A 20,364-nucleotide genomic window follows, 5' to 3' on the forward strand; every position below is an offset into this window, starting at 1 on the left:
AGGACACGGACGATGGACTTTGCTGGGGCGATGCAGCTGAGGAGGGTTAGACTGATGTCCCTAGAATAGTGGTCATGGAGGGGGTGGCAGAGGGAGACTGGAGGCCTCTAACTGATTATGCCTTCCATCTAGTCCCTCATTTATAATCAAATCACAGCAGTCATCTATGGTTCCTTTTTTGTTTTTTTAATTTATTTTTGGCTGTGTTGGGTCTTCATTGCTGTGCGTGGGCTTTCTCTAGTTGCGGTGAGCAGGGGCTACTCTTCTTTGCATTGAGCAGGCTTCTCATTGCGGTGGCTTCTCTTGTTGTGGAGCACAGGTTCTAGGCACACGGGCTTCAGTAGTTGTGGCTCTTGGGCTCAGTAGTTGTGGCTCGCGGGCTCTAGAGCACAGGCTCAGTAGTTGTGGCACATGGGCTTAGTTGCTCAGCAGCATGTGGGATCTTCCCGGACCAGGGCTCGAACCCGTGTCCCCTGCATTGGCAGGCAGATCCTTAACCACTGCGTCACCAGGGAAGTCCTGGTTCCTTGTTTTAGTGACCTATATTTGACATATAACATTGTGTAAAGTTAAGGTGTACAATGTGTTGACTTCATGTCTTTATAAATTGTAATCTAATCACCATTGAGCGATAGCACCTGTATCACATAATGATCACTTCCTCTAGGTCGTTAGAATGATTACATTGGATGAGTAAGACACAATATCGTGGACTAGGCTCACTATGCTGTGTGTTGGATCTCCAGGCCCTAGTTGCCTACTAATTTCAACTTTGTACCCTTAGACAACAACTCCCCTATTCTCCCACCTCCCACCCCTGGTAGCCACCATTTTACTGTTTTTATGAGTTTGGCTTCTTTAGATTCCACATATAAATGACATCACACAGTGTTTGTCTTTCTCTGTCTGAATACTCTCACTTAGCAGGTCCTCAAGATCCATCCTTGTTGTCTCAAATGGCAGGATTTCCTTCTTTGTCCTGACTGAATAATATTCCATTCTGTGTGTATATTATACAAGTATATATTCAGTCATTCATTGCCAGACATTTAGGTTGTTTCCACATCTTGGAGGTTGTGGAAATGATGTAATAAACAAGGGCTTGCAGATACCTCTTCAATAAGCTGTTTTCGTTTCTTATGGTTTTTAATTTCAGCTCATGGGCAAAAACCTTGCTCAGATAAAATGCCCCTCAGTACCCTTCAATGGAATCTACAAGAGAGGACAGCATCTAAAATTTTGGGTGAGCAACACTCAACAGTATTTTCTCTTTTCTTTCAGGGTACCGTGTATCAGATCAAACATGGTGGGTCTGACAGGACAGGCAGGGTGACGGAGGAAACGGGTGAGTGTATGGCTCAAGGGAACTAGATATCCTTTTGAGGTTATGACAACGTTCTGGAAGGAGACAGTGGTGATGGTTGCACAATACTGTGACTGTACTCTAGGTCACTGAATTGTACCCCTGAGAATGATGAACTGCACGTTATGTGTATTTTAACTCAATAATAATTTTTACAAAAAAATCCTGACAGGATACAGCCAGGCTGAAGAATCTCCCAGTGGAAAAACCTGGGAAAATCTGAGCACCAAAAAGGAAACTTATAGTAATATTATATCACTTCAAATGAAAAGGAATCCTTGAATCCACTATCAAAAGATAAAAGAAAAACCTCTTCATTATCGAGCAATGGTAATTAATATACATATGAGATAGGAGGATGTTAAAAAATGATTTGCAATCATCATCTGATGATGCATTCAGATGAAATATCTACGGTGGATGCTACAATAATTTGGTCAAAGTATTTAAGCTGTTCAGGCAACTTCAAGGTATCACTCCAGGGATCATTATCACTTACACAGGGAAAAGTCACCTCTAAAAAAAGTAAACCTAGTATGCAGTCATAACCAAATAATCGAACCCATCAGCAATAATAGAAAATATCCCTAATCTGTGCCTCCAAGGTGATGCAACAAGAAGGTTCCACCGTCATCTGGGTGTAGAAGCTTTACTCAAATGTTAAACCTGAGTCTCAAGATGAGGCACACGATCAGAGAAACCTACACTGAAGGATGTTCTGCAAAACAGTGAGCGTGTATTCTTCAAAAGTGTATCACTGAAGGAAAAAAGAGCTGCAAGTATTCTAGATTAAAGAAACTCAAGAATCAAGACAATGGGATGCAATCCTCGTACCATGACTGGATCCTAGATTTATGAAAGCAGATAGAAAACATATCATTGTCTCACTGCGGGAAATCTGTTTATGGACTAGCTATTCAATGATGGTGTCACAATAGCGTTGATTTATTAATCAACGGTTCTATTGTGTTAGATAAGAGAATGACCTCGAAATAAGGAGGTAAATATTCAGATATCAAGAGGCAAATTGTCAAAATGTGTACAAATTATTCGCACATGAAACAGCAAAAGCAAACAGGTGAAAAAACTTGTGATAACAGTTATGTTTGCAAAAAATAGTAATGTTTGGTGAATCTAGATCAAGAGTATGCGGTAGGTTCAATGTTCTGTAGGTCTGTATTTCCTGCTGTATTTTTAAATTTTCACATGTTTAAATTTTTCAAAATGAAAAGTGATAATTAAATGAAAGGTGGGGGCTTCCCTGGTGGCGCAGTGGTTGAGAGTCCACCTGCCGATGCAGGGGACACGCGTTCGTGCCCCGGTCCGGGAAGATCCCACATGCCGTGGAGCGGCTAGGCCCGTGAGCCATGGCCGCTGAGCCTGCGCGTCCAGAGCCTGTGCTCCACAACGGGAGAGGTCACAACAGTGAGAGGCCCACATACCGCAAAAAGAAAAGAAAACAAAAAAAAAGAAGAAAAGAAAGGTGCCAGTATGTAGGTACATAGCTGGTAGGGTATTACATTTTACAGCCAGTTGCAAGAGCAACTTAGCAATTATGCACCCACAGTGAGATTGTGAATCATGGTGGTGAAGCAGTCCCATTCCTCAGAACCACCGAGATAATCCATGTGTGTACAAGGCAACATGGCCAACTATCCACATCCCAGGATGTGTCAGCTGACATTCAACTCTTTAAACGTATAAACAGGGAGTGTTTTGACAAAGATGTCTCATTAATAATCTCCACTGAGCAAAGAGGAATCTCCAACACTGTTGGTGGGAATGTAAACTGGTGCAGCCACTATGGAAGACAGTATGGATGAGCCTTAAAAAATTAAACATAGAGCTACCATATGACCCAGCAATCCCACTCAGAAGCATATATCCAGAAAAAACGAAAACTCTAATTAGAAAGGATACATGCACCCAAATGTACACAGCAGCACTATTTTCAACAGCCAAGACATGGAAGCAACCCAAGTTTCCATCAACAGACAACCAGCTTAAGAAGATGTGGTGGGCTTCCGTGGTGGCACAGTGGTTAAGAATCCGCCTGCCAATGCAGGGGACACGGGTTCGAGCCCTGGTCCAGGAAGATCCCACATGCCGTGGAGCAACTAAGCCCGTGCGCCACAACTACTGAGCCTGTGAGCCACAACTACTGAAGCCCGTGCGCCTAGAGCCTGTGCTCTGCCAACAAGAGAAGCCATAGCAATGAGAAGCCTGCGTACTGCAACAAAGAGCAGCCCCCGCTTGTCGCAGCTAGAGAAAGCCCATGTGCAGCAATGAAGACCCAACACAGCCAAAAATAAATTTAAAAAAAAATTTAAAAAAAAGATGCGGCATATATACAATGGAACATTACTCAGGCATAAAAAAGAGTGAATTATTGCCATTTGCAGCAACATGGATGGATTCACAGAATATCATACTAAGTGAAGTAAGTCAGACAGAGAAAGACAAATATTATATGATATCACTTATATGTGGAATCTAAAAATAATACAAATGAATCTATATATAAAACAAAAAGACTCACAGACATAGAAAACAGATTTATGATTACCAAAGGGGAAAGTGGGGAGATGGATAAATTAGGAGTATGGGATTAACAGACAAACTATTATACATAAAACAGATAAGCAACAACGATTTACTGTATGGCACAGGGAACTAAATTCAATATCTTGTAATAAATGACAATGACAAATAATCTGAAAAAATATACCTATATACATAACTGAATCACTTTGCTGTACACCTGAAACTAACACATTTTAAATCAACCAAACTTCAATTAAAAAATAAAAATGAAACTGAAAAATAATCTCCATTGAGTAAATTGCGATGTTTCAGACAATATTGTAGATCTACTTATATTGGACTAAAAATATCTTCATCATAGATCAGTGACTGAGGAGAGCAATTGGAAAATAAGTCCAGTGTGACAATATATGTGTAAACACTGACCAAAACAGAATACTTTAAAAAATTCATTTTTATGCCATTTCAGATATAATATTAAGTATACTCTAAAACTACATTTAAAAAAAAGTAAACATAAAACTGAAGAAAACTGTTACACTTGAAGATCAAAATGGCATCAGTTGTGGGAGAATAAATGGGAATTTTACTTAACTTTATTGTTTTATTTATTTATTATTTTTTAAATTTATATGTATTTTTTTCGGTACGTGGGCCTCTCACTGTTGTGGCCTCTCCCGTTGTGGAGCACAGGCTCCGGACGCGCAGGCTCAGCGGCCATGGCTCACGAGCCCAGCCGCTCCGCGGCATGTGGGATCTTCCCGGACTGGGGCACGAACCCATGTCCCCTGCATCGGCAGGCGGACTCTCAACCACTACGCCAAAAGGGAAGCCCTATTGTTTATTTTATTATTGTGTTGTTATGCGGACTGGATTTCTATTGTTGCTGAAACAAATTCCCATGATATTAGCAGCCCCAAACAACACTCATTCATTTTCTCACAGGTCAGTAAGATAGAAGGCCAAAATCAAGTTGTCCGCTCTCCTGGGCTCTTAACGGGAGCCTCTGGGGGAGAATTCCTTCCAGGCTGATTCACGACTTTGGCAGAATTCTTCACAATCTCTGTGCGGCTCCCTCTGTCTTGAAAGCCAGCATCAGCACACTGACTCCCCCTCCTGTTTTCAATCTGTTCCTCTTCAGGTGCATCTAACGGGCCTTTCTCTTCTCTAGGGTCATGTGACTACACATGGTCTACCCAGATAATGCGTTTAAGCTCCCTATTTTAAAGTCAGTTGACTAGTAACCTTAGGTACATCTGCAAAGTCCCTTTTGCCTGTAATGTAATATAAACCACTAAGGGGTAACACCAGGGGATGCAGATCTGCCTACACCACTAGGATTTTTTTCAATGAAAAGCATTTTTCATTGTGATCATATCCATAAAACGATTGCCAGCGGTTTCACTTTAAGCTCTGCCCACCTAGAAGCCCTGGGACTGAACGTGATGGCCTGTAAGATACTCAAGAAGCAGGTGGTGGCAATGGACACACCCCTGCCCACTCCGCGAACATAGGGGAACATTTTGCATGCAAAAATCACTGTCCGTGTGGTACCACCCATAATTTCTCACTGTATTGTGAAATCCATCAGAGAACAGAACCAAGATTTTGGCTACAATCAGGTTCTTGACAATCAAACCTATGGTCCGCAGCCTATACCCAGTGCAATAAGGGAAGAGATAACAGTAAAAAAGAGGAATTCTCTCCAAAGAAGATATACAGACTGCCAACAAACACATGAAAGGATGCTCAACATCACTAATCATTAGAGAAATGCAAATCAAAACTGCAATGAGGAATCATCTCACACCGGTCAGAATGGCCATCATCAAAAAATCTACAAACAATAAATGCTGGAGAGGGTGTGGAGACAAGGGAACCCTCTTGCACTGTTGGTGGGAATGTAACTTGATACAGCCACTATGGAGAACAGTATGGAGGCTCCTTAAAACACTAAAAATAGAACTACCATATGATCCAGCAATCCCACTACTAGGCATATACCCTGAGCAAACCATAATTCAAAAAGAGTCATGCACCCCAATGGTCACTGCAGCACTATTTACAATAGCCAGGTCATGGAAGCAACCTAAATGCGCATCGACAGATGAATGGATAAAGAGGATGTGGCACATATATACAATGGGATATTACTCAGGCATAAAAAGAAACGAAATTGAGCTATTTGTAGTGAGGTGGATGGACCTAGAGTCTGTCATACAGAGTGAAGTAAGTCAGAAAGAGAAAAACAAATACCATATGCTAACACATATATATGGAATCTAAAAAAAAAAAAGGTTCTGAAGAGCCTAGCAGCAGGACAGGAATAAAGACGTAGATGTAGAGAATGGACTTAAGGACACAGGGAGGGGGAAGGGGAAGCTGGGATGAAGTGAGAAAGTGGCATTGACATATATACACTACCAAATGTAAAATAGATAGCTAGTGGGAAGCAGCCGTGCTTTATGACCACCTAGAGGGGTGGGATAGGGAGGGTGGGAGGGAGACGCAAGAGGGAAGGGATATGGGGATTATATGTATACGTATAGCTGATTCATTTTGTTATACAGCAGAAACTAACACAATAATGTAAAGCAATTATACTCCAATAAAGATGTTTAAAAAAAGAGAGAGAGAGAGAGAGGGAAATTCCCCAGCATTCCAAATACTGTCGGTAATAATAAGATCGATCCTGCTGCCAAACCCCTGGCAGCCATGTTATCAGGTCTCACTGGCTGATGCTTGTCTTCTGAGCTAGAAGATCCTGAACGCAAACATGAAGCATGGACCACATGTACCAGGTCAACTGAAATCCAACATTCGGGACTTAACCATAGCCTTACTTTGAAATATAGTCTTCCTGTCATGTCAAGTCATCCAAGGATTGAACCTATAACCATTAAAGAACACTTAGAATGTATGACTCACTGCTATGAAAGCCACACATGTGGTAACATCTTTATTCCTCACAAATTCCTGAAGCAAACACTTATCTTCCTTATAAAGATGAAGCAAACACTGACATAGAGGTTAAGTGTTTCCATCCTAATATTGAGCCATTCTTGCATTTATTAAATCCAAATTGTCATGGGTGGGTACCTGCAGTTTTATACTGCAGTCGGTGCATTTACATTTTTTTTTTAAGATTTTTTTTAAAGTCTAAATTGACTCACTGGTTGGGAGCAGGTGGATAGTGGGATTTGACCCTGACTGGGCTGGTTACAATGACAGTGCATTTAATCCAGAATATACTCAAATACTAGTCACCTGTGTTCTTCAAATAAACCAGATCTAAATTTAGTTTTGCTTTTACACCTTGTCATTTCAATTTAGGTTGTTGATATTTTATTTAAAAATGTAGTTAATAAATAAGTGGAAACTTGTCATTAAGACTTATCCTATTGCCAAATACAAACTTTGAATAAAGCTGTAGAAATCTTACTTAAAGGTAAATGCACCGGGGGCCTCCCTGGTGGAGCAGTGGTTAAGAATCCACCTGCCAATGCAGGCGACACGGGTTCAAGCCCTGGTCCGGGAAGATCCCACACACCGCAGAGCAACTAAGCCCACGTGCCACAACTACTGAGCCTGTGCTCTAGAGCCTGCAAGCCACAACTACTGAGCCCGCGTGCCACAACTACTGAAGCCCACACGCCTAGAGCCCATGCTCTGCAACGAAGAGTAGCCCCCGCTCACCACAACTAGAGAAGGCCCGTGCATAGCAACAAAGACCCAACGCAGCCAAAAAATAAAGAAAATAAAAATCTTAAAAAAAAATGTAAATGCACCGACTGCAGTATAAAACTGCAGGTACCCACCCATGACAATTTGGATTTAATAAATGCAAGAATGGCTCAATATTAGGATGGAAACAAAAAGGTTCATTTACTTCCATTCCAGGACAAAAGTACAATGTCATAAGTCACTGGAACTATGGGACAGAAAACACTGATGCCTGATTAATAGTGCACAGTAGAAACAAATTATTACTGATTTCAGGTCACATGCATAACTATTTATTAATACCCAAGTCAAATAAAAGTATTAGCAGTAAGGCAAGATTTGTGAAAGATATGAAAATACAAGACACATGCAAAATCGAATGTTAACGTGAGTAACTTGTGTACTGTATAAATGCCATATATTTTTGGGATCAGTATCATAATATTTAAAAGCAGCAGAAATATCACAGGATACATTTGAGCCTAAAACTGGTATCTGAAACTTACAAAGTTCTTTTTTTCTTAAATGCTACTTCCCTAACTTTTAGTGAGAAGACTCTCTCCATAATCAATAAAGACGCAATTATTAAATCCTCTGGGAGGGAGGCTCAAGAGGGAGGGGATATGGGGACATATACATGCATATGGCTGATTCACTGTGTTAGTACAACAGACACTAACACAGTATTGTGAAGCAATTATACTCCAATAAAGATTTTTAAAAATAAATAAATAAATAAATCTGCTAAGCAATTCATACAGCCAGAGTTAGAGAACGCATTCACATTCCAACAATGGCTGCCAGACACACTGTTTCTGCACAGCATCAGCTGAGTCCTGTAGATTCATCCCAGTGTTTGTTACAAGTATGGAGGTATTACGGGCTCACCTCCGAAACCTGAAATTTATGTCTGCAATTTTTGTAAAGCAGACTGAATTGGGAAATACAGTCCTTAAGCACATGAAAAATCAGATTTCATCATCACTTGCGTTAAACCACAACAATCACTGTCAGCGAGAAACACATACATTATGTTAGGAGCCATCGGGGATTGGTGAAAGGTCTAGGACCCCATCTCTCTTGACTATCTCAGTTCATGCCTTAGGATTTATCCCACCGTCCTGTATCGTTTTGGTGCTGGACCAGGTTCATACACAGGAGATTCCCTTTATCCAATATACTCACTTCCCAATTTCCTGCACAAATCCTTCCTTTATAGATTCCACCTCCCTAATGAATATAGAGAAAACCCACCGCCTTTTTCCTGCTGCCTGGATGGTGGGCTCAACGCGAAGGTCAAAGCAATCAGTGCAAGAGGGGTAGCTCCACCCTGAGATATGAGTTTGTGATCCTGTGACCTCTCCTCCCCTCAGAACTGCAATTATCACTTCACCTGGAGCAGTACTGGCAGGAACAGGCTCGGGAGCTGTGATTATTTTTTAAAACATTTTCCTAGTTGCTAATTACCAAGACCAATTATCACTTTCTAGCTAATATGTCTTAAGAGACTATTGGTGCATTTGTGACAGATGCTTACTTTTCCATGATCCCTGGAGGCAGACAGGGCTCATATGTAGGGAGCAGGAAGTACTTAGGTTTGACACGTAAGGGACTGGCTGCAAGTACATGTCTCAATGCAGGTTCTGCTTCACTGAGAAATTCTACCCAGGACAGTTCTTTCCTAATTTCATACACTGAGCTGGACCATCAATTAAGGTATGAGCAATGAAATGGAATTTGTCCAAGTATATGAGAAGGATCTAAAAAGAGATACAAATAACAAGAACGCGATGCCAATGTCTATATTAGATATCATTGCACTCATTTGTACAACTCAATATCAATGAATCTGTAAATTGTTAGAAAAATAAATTTTACTGACATTGACCCTCACTAACGATAGGAAGCAGAAGCAGACTAATATCCATAGAAGAAAGAGAGAAGGTTCTAGAAGAGACCCGTGGGGGTGGGGTGGGTTGGGGAAAAAAAATAATAAAAGAGACCCTTGCAAATAACAGCACCAGGATCAGATGGTTTAAGAGGGAGATTTTACTATTCCTGTTACTGCCAGATAAGTCAATGCTACTCACTTAATTCAAGACCATCAAATGGTCAACAAAGTCCTCCACACTTGCTTTTGTGCAAAACTTTGAGTAAGGAATTATCGTTACCCCTTAAGTTAAGAAATACATATCTGATGAGTCAAGAAGGGAAAAATATATATATATATTATGGTTGAAATTAATTCTTCAGGTTTTCCTACACACAAATCAACTCTTTGATCAAGGTTCACTATGCGGTGATTCCCCAATGTCAAGTCAGTTGCTAGAGCCAAAACAGTGGACAACCCATCCCTCCCAACTCATTTACACAGATGCAAACACACATGCACGAATACTCACACACTCTAACATACAGTCACACACATTCGCACACATATGCACACACACAATACACAATCACCCACGTGCTCATGTAATTTCAGCTGCACACTCACAGGCATTAATGCACACACTGAACACATAAAAATGCCCACTCACATATAAAACACCCTCCCAGAACCATAATAAGGAAGATCAAACCTGACTCCATATTAGATCTGTTCTTTTTTCACTTTAACCTTTGTGCTCTGTTGCCTGTCCTTAGTCATGCTGGCTCTGCACTTTTTGTAAAAGAATGTTACATATAGCCTGAAATATACAAGATAGCCTATTCTCAAGACTCTGACCTTCAAGAGTCCATTCATATAGAGATAAAAACTGTCTTGTTGGAGGTTTCAGAAACATCTTGACCTGACCTACGTGGACAGTGGACAGCTACAAGAACCTACGTGGATTCTGACACCAGGAAGTTTGCAACAACTAACCATGCCCCTCCCTCACCTTGCCTTTAAAAGGGCTTTGCTGAAACTTTGAGGAATTGGGGGTTTTGGGGGCATGAGCCACATGTCTCCTTGCATGGCCCTGCAATAAACCTTTCTCTGCTCTGAACTCCGACGTTTCAGTTTGTTTGGCCTCACTGTGTTGGGCACATGAACTTGTGTTCAATAAGAGAACCAGACCTTGCTATGGGCCCTGATGGAACTCCCATGAACCATGGTGTTGAGCCCATGCATGAAGAAGGATGGGCAAGTAAAGAGTTATCAAATGCCCCAAAGGGGAGAAACAGGGTCTTGGACATTATTACCTGGACACAATTGCTGGCCCTGCCTGTTTCAACCCCCAGAAAGGGACGTTTAAATAATTCAGAGTTGGTGTTTCCAATGACCAAGACCTATGCAGAACCTGGTCTGCATTCAGAGCAGCCTCTCCCCACAGCATTGCTGATTTCAGGAAGCTTCTCCAAGATATAGGAGAGGGTAGCAGGAGTGAAAAGTTTGAGGTCCAGGGAAAGTCAGCTTGCTGAAGCGTAAGGCTGGTACTGTACATACACAAAACATACAACGTACAACATAAATGAACAAATTTCTGTCATGGAAGCTATGATACATTTGGTCTTTGTCCCTGGTTTCTGACACAGAGCTGCTAAAACCCTTGTTATGTTTTGAGGGATAGAGGTGAAAGGAGCCTCTTTTGTTATTTCTAACAAACCCCTTTCAACCACGTCTGAGGTTCTGTTAATGAGGTGACTCTTGGTGGGCCCCTAGAGAGCTTCAGGGTGGGAGCTGGTTGCCAGAGGAACCGACCAGGAGACTAGAGGGTTGCAACTTTCAGGCTGAGCCCTGTGCCCCAGAAAGGGAAGAGGGGCTGGAGATTGAGCTTATTCACCAGCTGCCAATGATTTCATCAATGATGCCCACAGGATGAAGCCTCCATAAAAACCTCTGAACGATGGGGCACAGAGAGCTTCAGGCAACACATCCACCTGCAGGGAGGGTGGTGTTACCCAACTCCATGGACACAGAAGCTCCTGTACTTGGGCTCCTTCCAGAATGCACCCAATGTACTCCTTCATCTGGCCATTCCTTTGTGTCCTTTATAATAAACTGGTGGTTTAAGGAAAATGTTTTCGGGCATTTGTGAGCATTCTAGCAAATTACTGAACTTCAAGTGTGTGGGGGGAGGAGTGAGTGGAGGAATCCCTGATGTAACAGCAAAGTCAGACGGAAGAGTTGTTAGCCCGGGCACCCAATGCTTGAGACTCACATTTGAACTGAGGGCAGTCTTGTGGAGTCTGAACTTGACAAAACGAAAGACAACCTACAGAATGGGAGAAAATATTTGCTAATGATATCACTGACAAGGGGTTAATATCCAAAATATATAAACAGCTCATATAAATCAATATCAAAAAACAAACAATCTAATCAAAACGTGGGCAGAGGACCTGAAGAGACATTTTTCCAAAGAAGACATACAAGTGGTTAACCGGCACATGAAAAGATGCTCAACATCGCTAATTATTAAAGAAATGCAAATCAAAACTACAATGAGATATCACCTCACACCTGTTAGAATGGCCATCATCAAAAAACCTACAAACAACAAATGTTGGAGAGGGTGTAGAAAAAAGTGAACACTTGTACACTGTTGGTGGGAATGTAAATTGGTGCAGCCACTATGGAAAACAGTATAAAGTTTCTCAAAAAACTAAAAATAGAACTACTACATGATCCAGCAATTCCACTCCTGGGCATGTATCCGGAAAAAAATGAAAACACTAATTCAGAAAGACACGTGGACCCCAATGTTCATAGCAGCACTATTTACAATAGCCAAGATATGGAAGCAACCCAAGTGTCTGTCAACAGACATATTACATATATATATTATGTACATAATGGAATATTAGTCAGCCATAAAATAAGAATGAAACCCTGCCATTTGCAGCAACGTGGATGGACCTAGAGAATATTATGCTTCGTGAAATAAGTCAGAGAAAGACAAATACTGTATGATATCACTTATATGTGAATCTAAAAAATACAAACAAACGAATGTATAATAACAAAACAGAAACAGACTCACAGATACAGAAAACAAACTAGTGGTTACCAGTGGGGAGGGGCACATTAGGGATATGGGATTAAGAGATACAAACTGTTATGTATAAAATAAATAAGCAACAAGGATATATTGTAGAGCATAGGGAATTATAGCCATTATCTTATAATAACTTTTAATGGAGTATAACCTGTAAAAATACTGAATCACAATGTTGTACCCCTGAAACAAAAATAATATTGTTAATCAACTATACTTCAATTTTTTAAATAAATTGTCCAGAAAGTTTAAAATATTTTAAAAAATATTTTTTAAATAAATTGTCCAGAAAAAGAAAACCACCAAGGTGATGATGAATGCCATGGAAGAAACAAGGAGATGGAATTGAGAGAAGCTGAGGGAAGTCAACTTTAGATAAACTGATCACCTCTGAAAGTGAAACATTTGAGCTAAGACCCATAAAAAGGTAGAGGGTGGGGCAGCAGTGTAAAAACTTGGGGGAAGGAAACTCCAGGCACAGGGAACAGCAAATGCAAAGGCCCTGAGTCAGGAATGGATTTGGCATATGCAGAAATGGAAAAAATACTTGTAAGAATGGAGGGGAAGACAAGTGATTGGGGTTTGGCTTAAGCACCCAGGCAGACTGCAGCACTGTTTCAAACCTGGGGGATACTCAGAGAGGAACAGGTCTAGGGGAAGACGAGTGGAATCCAGAGCTTAACTTTGTAACTATCAAGATTGAGATGTCTGTAGACATTCAAGTGAAGATGTAAAGAGACCAGTCTTTCAAATAAGACTAGAGATGAGCACAATGTCCTGGGTTGGAAATGAATATTTGGGAGTCATTAGCCTACAATATTACTTCAAGCCTAGAACAGAAAAAGGACGTTAGGTAAGAACTACAGTATGGCCTTTAGTTTAAGATAATGTATCAGGGCTACCCCTGGTGGCGCAGTGGTTGAGAGTCCACCTGCCGATGCAGGGGACGCGGGTTCGTGCCCCGGTCCGGGAAGATCCCACATGCCGCAGAGCGGCTGGGCCCGTGAGCCATGGCCGCTGAGCCTGCGCGTCCGGAGCCTGTGCTCCGCAACGGGAGAGGCCACAACGGTGAGAGGCCCAAGTACTGCCAAAAAAAAAAAGAGGAAGAAAAAAATGAGCTATTTGGGAGAAAAGATCATTTCCATTTCTATTTCTGACATTTATACTGAAAGCAGAACATCACAGAGGAGGTATTCTGGAGGGAAGCAAATGCAGGGCTAGAGGTCAAATGTGAGAATATTTGCCAATCTGAGAAACACCAGCATAGAACCAATAGCTTAAGCTTTCAAATTACTGAAGGAGTTACAATAAAAGTCAAGAACAAAGTGGAGAACAGAAACGTTGGAAGATTCTTGGAGCATGAAGATCCAGAAACCGGGCAGGTAAAAACTGAATCAGCACAGAAGGATGTAGGTTAGTTAGGGTGGTGTTACCTGGACCCAGACAGGTTTGGCTGTCAGGAAAGAAAAGGGACACTGTTAACAGGCAGGAAGGTGCTCTAGTCCATACAGAGAATGAAGTTATCCGCCTGGGCAGAGGTATGGAAGGAATGGAATTTTATACCAAGCAGGCCCTCAGCTGTGGAGAGGAAAAGGAGTAGGAGGTAGGCCTGCTGCCTGTTTTTGTAAATAAAGCTTTATTGGAACACACACACACACACACACACACACACACACACACACACACACACACACACACACAATTTCTAGTAATAGGCTAATGATGTGTAAGTTAATAAGCTAAACAAACAATATATATTATTTCATCCTCCCCAATTATTCCTATTTTAAAACTGAGGTAGCTAGAATATAAAGTAGAAAGATCACATATAAAACAATAAACCAAAAAATATAAACAAAAAATATAAAATAAAATAAAACAATAGACCTATTATCTTTGTTAGCCACTTTGCTAATTAGGATAACATAAATTCAACAATATTTCTGGAAAACTTAAAGGGAACTTCCAGTAGATAAATATAAACAAGATGTGCCTTCTAAACCACGGCATAAAAGCTAAAAAATACATAATCTATGTAAGAGGAACTATAAAGCAAATTAAACTACAAGGAAACAAAGAGAATTAAAAAAGAGTAAAACAGGAGTGAGAGACACACAGGACAGGGTTGAGGCAGCAAAGGCAAAAGTAAAACTCTCCAAGACAAGACAAAGCTGACTGGAATGAATAAAACGAAAACAAAATCCAGCGATTGGCTGGTTCTCAGAGACACCCACATCCTCAAACACCAGCCAGGGAAGACAAAATGTCAGAAACAAAGTATATCAGGACCAGGCAAATGTAGATAACAGAATCAGGAAGAGTAATAGTAACAGTAGCAGGTAAAAGAATTTAAGATGAGAGCCATTAAATGGGGTAAAGTAGAAATTTATAGAGTAACATGAGTTAGAAGTTATAATGTGGTTGCTTTACGTGACAAATAGGGAACTAAATCACATAAAACAAACGCTGTTTAAAAAAAAAGACAAAAACAAGGATGTGTGACAGAAACACCACTGAGGAGATATTAAAATACCACTAATTTTGTGATAAATAATATAGGAAAATATTATATATATGGCCTAAATATTAAAACTAATATTGACATCAGCAATATATCAAAGTAGATAAAAGAGGTACCTATTGAAAATATACATGGTTTTCAATTATTCGTATTTGCCTTAAAAGAAAAGACCACATATGGTACCACAATGAAAAGCAGGACAAATTCCTCAAAATACAATTAGGAATAACAAGAAAGATAGCAACCAAAAAATTCCAAACAAATCATAAAATTAAAAATTATCCTAAATGTCTCTTACGTGAAGTAAGAATAGAATTGGCAATCACTGCATATTTGTAAAATGACAGTAAATATTTAAATGTGAAGAAGCATGAATATAATCAGAATAATTGTGATTATTTCTATGATGACCAGGTGGAAACGAGAGAAGGATCACACCAAAGATATCACTTGCCTACATGAAAACTAAAAACATGTTCTGAGAAAGGATAATTGAATGTTTGATATATGTCTTATCTTCAGCAAGTAACATACAGTTTTAATGTAACATCAGACAAACTCTCTAGGCATACCAGTTAAAAGTATTTTGTAAAACAAGTAATAGTTCGCATGATTCAACATTCACAAGGTACAGCTGAGGTCCTTCCACCACCCAGTTCCTCTGTTCCTAATTTTGTGAATCCTCACAGTGATATTCTACGAATATACAAGCAAATATCAGTTTAGATTTCCTTAGGCTCTGGTCATTTAAAAACACTTTAAATTTTTGTAGGGATGAGGTCAAAGCAAGGAAGGACGTGAGGGACTTCCCTGGTGGTGCAATTGTTAAGAATCCGCCTGCCAATGCAGGGGACATGGGTTCGAGCCCTGGTCCAGGAAGATCCCACATGCTGTGCAGTAACTAAGCCCGTGCGCCACAACTACTGAGCCTACACCCTAGAGCTCGCAAGCCACGACTACTGAAGCCCACGCGCCACAACTACTGAAGCCTGTGTGCCTAGAGCCCGTGCTCTGCAACAAGAGAAGCTACTGCAGTGAGAAGGCCACACACTGAAACGAAGAGTAGCCTCCGCTCGCTGCAACTAGAGAAAGCCCGCGTGCAGCAACGAAGACCCAAAGCAGCCAAAACTAAATAAATTTATTTTTTAAAAAAGGGATGTGAAGAGAAGAATGGGTTTGAGGAGTGGGTTGATGGGAACAGCTGGTAAGCTGTTGAGGAACTGGGAGGAATGTCACAATATGAAGCTCCATCTGGTTATAAAGGTTGGAAATAAAGGTTGGAAACTCAAATCAGGGATCTCCAGGGAGTCCCTCCCCAATTACTAACTCCACAGGTTTCCCAAATCGACAACTTCCATGAGCTCACCAGTCACAGACACCAACTCCATTCCATGACCTGCCCCAGTAATAGTCATAAACATTGACTCCTGTACCCATCAGTGACCCCTCCAAGCTCCTAATGTCCCCCAACGACTCCATCACTGCCCCCAATACCTCATCCTTGATTCCCCAAACCTCCACATTATTAATGCCCACAGACTCTCCCATAATTGACCTCAAGACGCCCCATTACTAACGCTACAGTCCTATCAATGACCACACAGGCTCCGCCAATTACCAGTTCTCACAGGCTTCCCAATCAGCGACCTCACAAACCTTCATCCGTTATTCTCCAGGCCATGAATTCTGAACCCACAGATTCATCATGCCATAGCGGACCCCCCATTCCCTCCGTCACTGAACCATAGATTCGCCCAATTAAAAGCTGCCCAGATCACCGATTTCAACAGACTCTCCGATTATGGACTAAACAAACGGCCTATCAACCCAATACACCTGCTTCCTTGACCCTCACAGACTCCTGCCACTGACCCCACCGACCCTAATCACTGATCCAACACTGCACCCCACAGAAGTCTCTCCTCTTACCGGGTCTTCTCACGACGTGGCTGGAACCACAGGTTTCCAAAGGCTACTTTCCAATGCAGGTCGCCTGGCAACGCCACAGCGCCTCTGCTGCGCATACTCAGTACTACCTGTGAGCCGACAATGGCCACCGGTCACGTGAAGCACCTCCAGGGATCTGGATTCTGCACGTGGGGTGGGCGGGAGTGGAATGGCTCTGCGGGGCAATATGGCGGCAGCTGTGGAGCAGCCGTTTCCCAAGTTGTGCTCTACAGAGAAGTTGCCTCTTCCACCGGACATCTCAGCTCTGGAGGGTCCGTCTCCCCAAATGCCATCAAAAGTGTGGCACACGTGCCGACTCTTGACAATGCAGCTTGGTCTTCTTCCCCGTCAGTTATGTGGGCCCAAGACTTCAAACGGCCGTGGCCACTGAGTCTCTCGTCACAGGAGGTGGTGGCCGTCTTGAAGGAGGTGTACGTGTCCAACAGACTTTTATCCTTAGCAGAGAGAAGCCTGGTCGAGGGGCAGACCGTGGGAATATTTTTGGCTGGAGAAAGCTCTAGAGAAAAGTACAGGGTTATGGAGGAGCTAAGGTGGTGAAACTGGGTCCTCCTAAAACTGAGGTCCTCTACTGAAGCCGAATCCAGCCTCTGTACCCAGACACCGAATTAATCTCGGAGACAGAGTTCTTGGTGAAGTAGAAAATAGCTCTACTGCTTTGCCAGGCAAAGGGCGCTAGAACAAGCCAACACCCTCAAAACTGTGAGTCCCTACGTGGAAGGGGTAGTGAGGACTTTTATAGGAATGGTTCTGAGAGGGCGTGGACCTTCTTCTGATTGGTCGGTGGTGAGGTAAGTGGGCGTCAATTTCCGCAACCTGAATTCAACAGGTGGGGGGCCTCCGTGCCTGTGAGCAGCTTGCCTTAACTTCTCGCACCTGGAGGGGGTTTCAGTCTCTGCAAAATAGCTCAAAGACACTGCTAGGTGTAGCCCTTGAAGGGGCACAGGACTCCGCCCCAAGGCAGCACTATCGTTTCTAGACTATTCCTCCCTTGTCTCTGCATCCCCTCCCTTCCCTAATTAGCATCTGTTTAAACCTGGCCCTTGGAACTAAGGGAAGGTCCTGAAGTCAAAATGAAGCTTATTTTCTGTAAGCGAGAAGTGGGGGACACGGTTGGTTGTGCAGTGGTTAAGAATCCACCTGCCAGTGCAGGGAACACGGGTTCGAGCCCTGGTCCGGGAAGATCCCACGTGCCGCGGAGCAACTAAGCCCATGCCCCATAACTACTGAGCCTGTGCTCCAGAGCCCACAAGCCAGAACTACTGAAGCCCGCAAGCCCGTGCTCCACAACAAGAGAAGCCACCGCAACGAGAAGCTTGTGCGCAGCAACGAAGACCCAACACGGCCAGAAATAAATATTTTTAATTAAAAAAAAAAAAGTGGGGGACACGGAAAGGTTTTTGTGCCCAGGAGCCCCACTCCTGCTTGGTATCACTACTGAGTTTATGATTAAGCTCTCTGTCCAGAACTTTATTCCCTTTCTTACGCCCTCTGACCTCAGTCCTGAGCTACGTGAACACTAATCCACCAGAGTCAAATGACTGAGATTGCTGTTGTCAATAACACCCTTAATGTAATAAAATTGCTGTTGTAGATATCATAATTAACATTAACGGAGGTTGTTGCTTCAGGGCAAAATGAGCTCATGGACCACCTGGCCAGAGAATCATAAACACATCCTGACTCCCAAAACCATGATTAAGAAATGTCACAGATATGTTACAAAACGATGATTAATCCTAGTTTCTTTGTTCTTCACCTTTACAACATCCCTAACACAAAGACCAAGATAGAGTGGATCTGAGACTCATCTCGCCTCCCTTGCTTGGCGCCCTGCAAATAAACCATTACTTTGCTACAAACACCTGCTGTCAGAGTTTGGCTTTCAGCGCCTCAGGCACACAAGCCCTTGCTCAATTACAATGTGGCAACCCAAAGGTTCCTCTGAGGCTAGTGCCTGTGGTCGGCTGACCCTCTGCCAGCGCAGGACTTTCCTTTTGAGGATCCAGCAGCGGCCCAGCCACTTTGGCCTGGGGATCTGGCTGGGGAATTCCCTTCTCAACCGCGCATCAGCAATATTTCAGGCTTGCAATAAAGGAATGGTTTCTCGATTGGAAGACGTAAGCAACCGCACGACAGTGCCAGCCTAAAACTTTTATCCTTGTATACTGGTGCTCTCCTAGGCCCATTGCCCATATTGCAGGGATTGGGTTTAATAAAAGCGCCTAAGGTTGCTTTTGGAATTGGTTTGGCTTTAAACCTTTTGAAACTGGTTTGACTTTAAATCTTTTGGAATTGATTTGGCTTCTGTCTTGTGTGTGCATGTGAGTGTATATTTGTGTTAAACAAGGTGCACTATTTTAATTGGTGGATGGGGGGGTTCAGTTTCTAAAAATAGCCCTTTAGGATGCATCCTACAAAATTGGACCACCTTTAGTTCTGGTTCCATGACTAAAGCCAAAGTTTTGTTTGTTTGTTGTTTTGGTAACACTGGTAGCCACATTCTTTAGACTCTGAAGAAAAATGCCCATGACAAGCCTCATTTGACAATCCAAAACTGGTTTTGCCCGTCTAAAACATTTTTTTTTGGAATTCTGACCCTAAGGGAACAAGTCCTTCTAGAACTTGCTTTTCTTTCCCTGTGAGATGTAAATGTCTTCCCAGGGCTCTCAGGAGGTCATATCTTATCTAGACCATCTCCAGTTCTTGAGATTGAGGGGTAAAAAGGGAAAAGAGGCCTTTTAAATTTAAATTATTCCAACTGTTAGTTATAAAGTAGTGAATTTTATATTATAATGCCTGATTCATGACTAAGTTTTAAAATGAAGCTATGAGATCTCTGTCTGGATGTATGTATGTATGTAACGTGCATTATAAATATATGTCTTTACCCTTACCAAAATTAATTTATAAATGAGCTCTATTTAATTGGCTTAAAGGAGGTTAAGTTCTTATATAAATTCTCAGAAATGTAAAAGAAACTAACCCAAATGAATTTCAGGTTCGTGTGATCTGGGAAATAGTCAATATTAAATTAATATCTGGTATTAAAGTTAGCTTAAGCTTGTTGGGTTAATATAGACATGTCTTTATTTTTATTTTTTAATTAAAAAAGATTGCTTAAAAATGTAACCATGATCGGAGCTTTCAGTAAGTTGTACTCTTTCTGCTGATGGAGGGTTTGAAATATTGTGAGAATTACTAAAGTGCGATAGACACAAAAGGAGCAAATGCTGTTGAAAAAATGGTGCCAATAGACTTGCTCA

Source organism: Pseudorca crassidens, chromosome 20 (assembly GCF_039906515.1).
Source record: "Pseudorca crassidens isolate mPseCra1 chromosome 20, mPseCra1.hap1, whole genome shotgun sequence".
NCBI lineage: Eukaryota > Metazoa > Chordata > Mammalia > Artiodactyla > Delphinidae > Pseudorca > Pseudorca crassidens.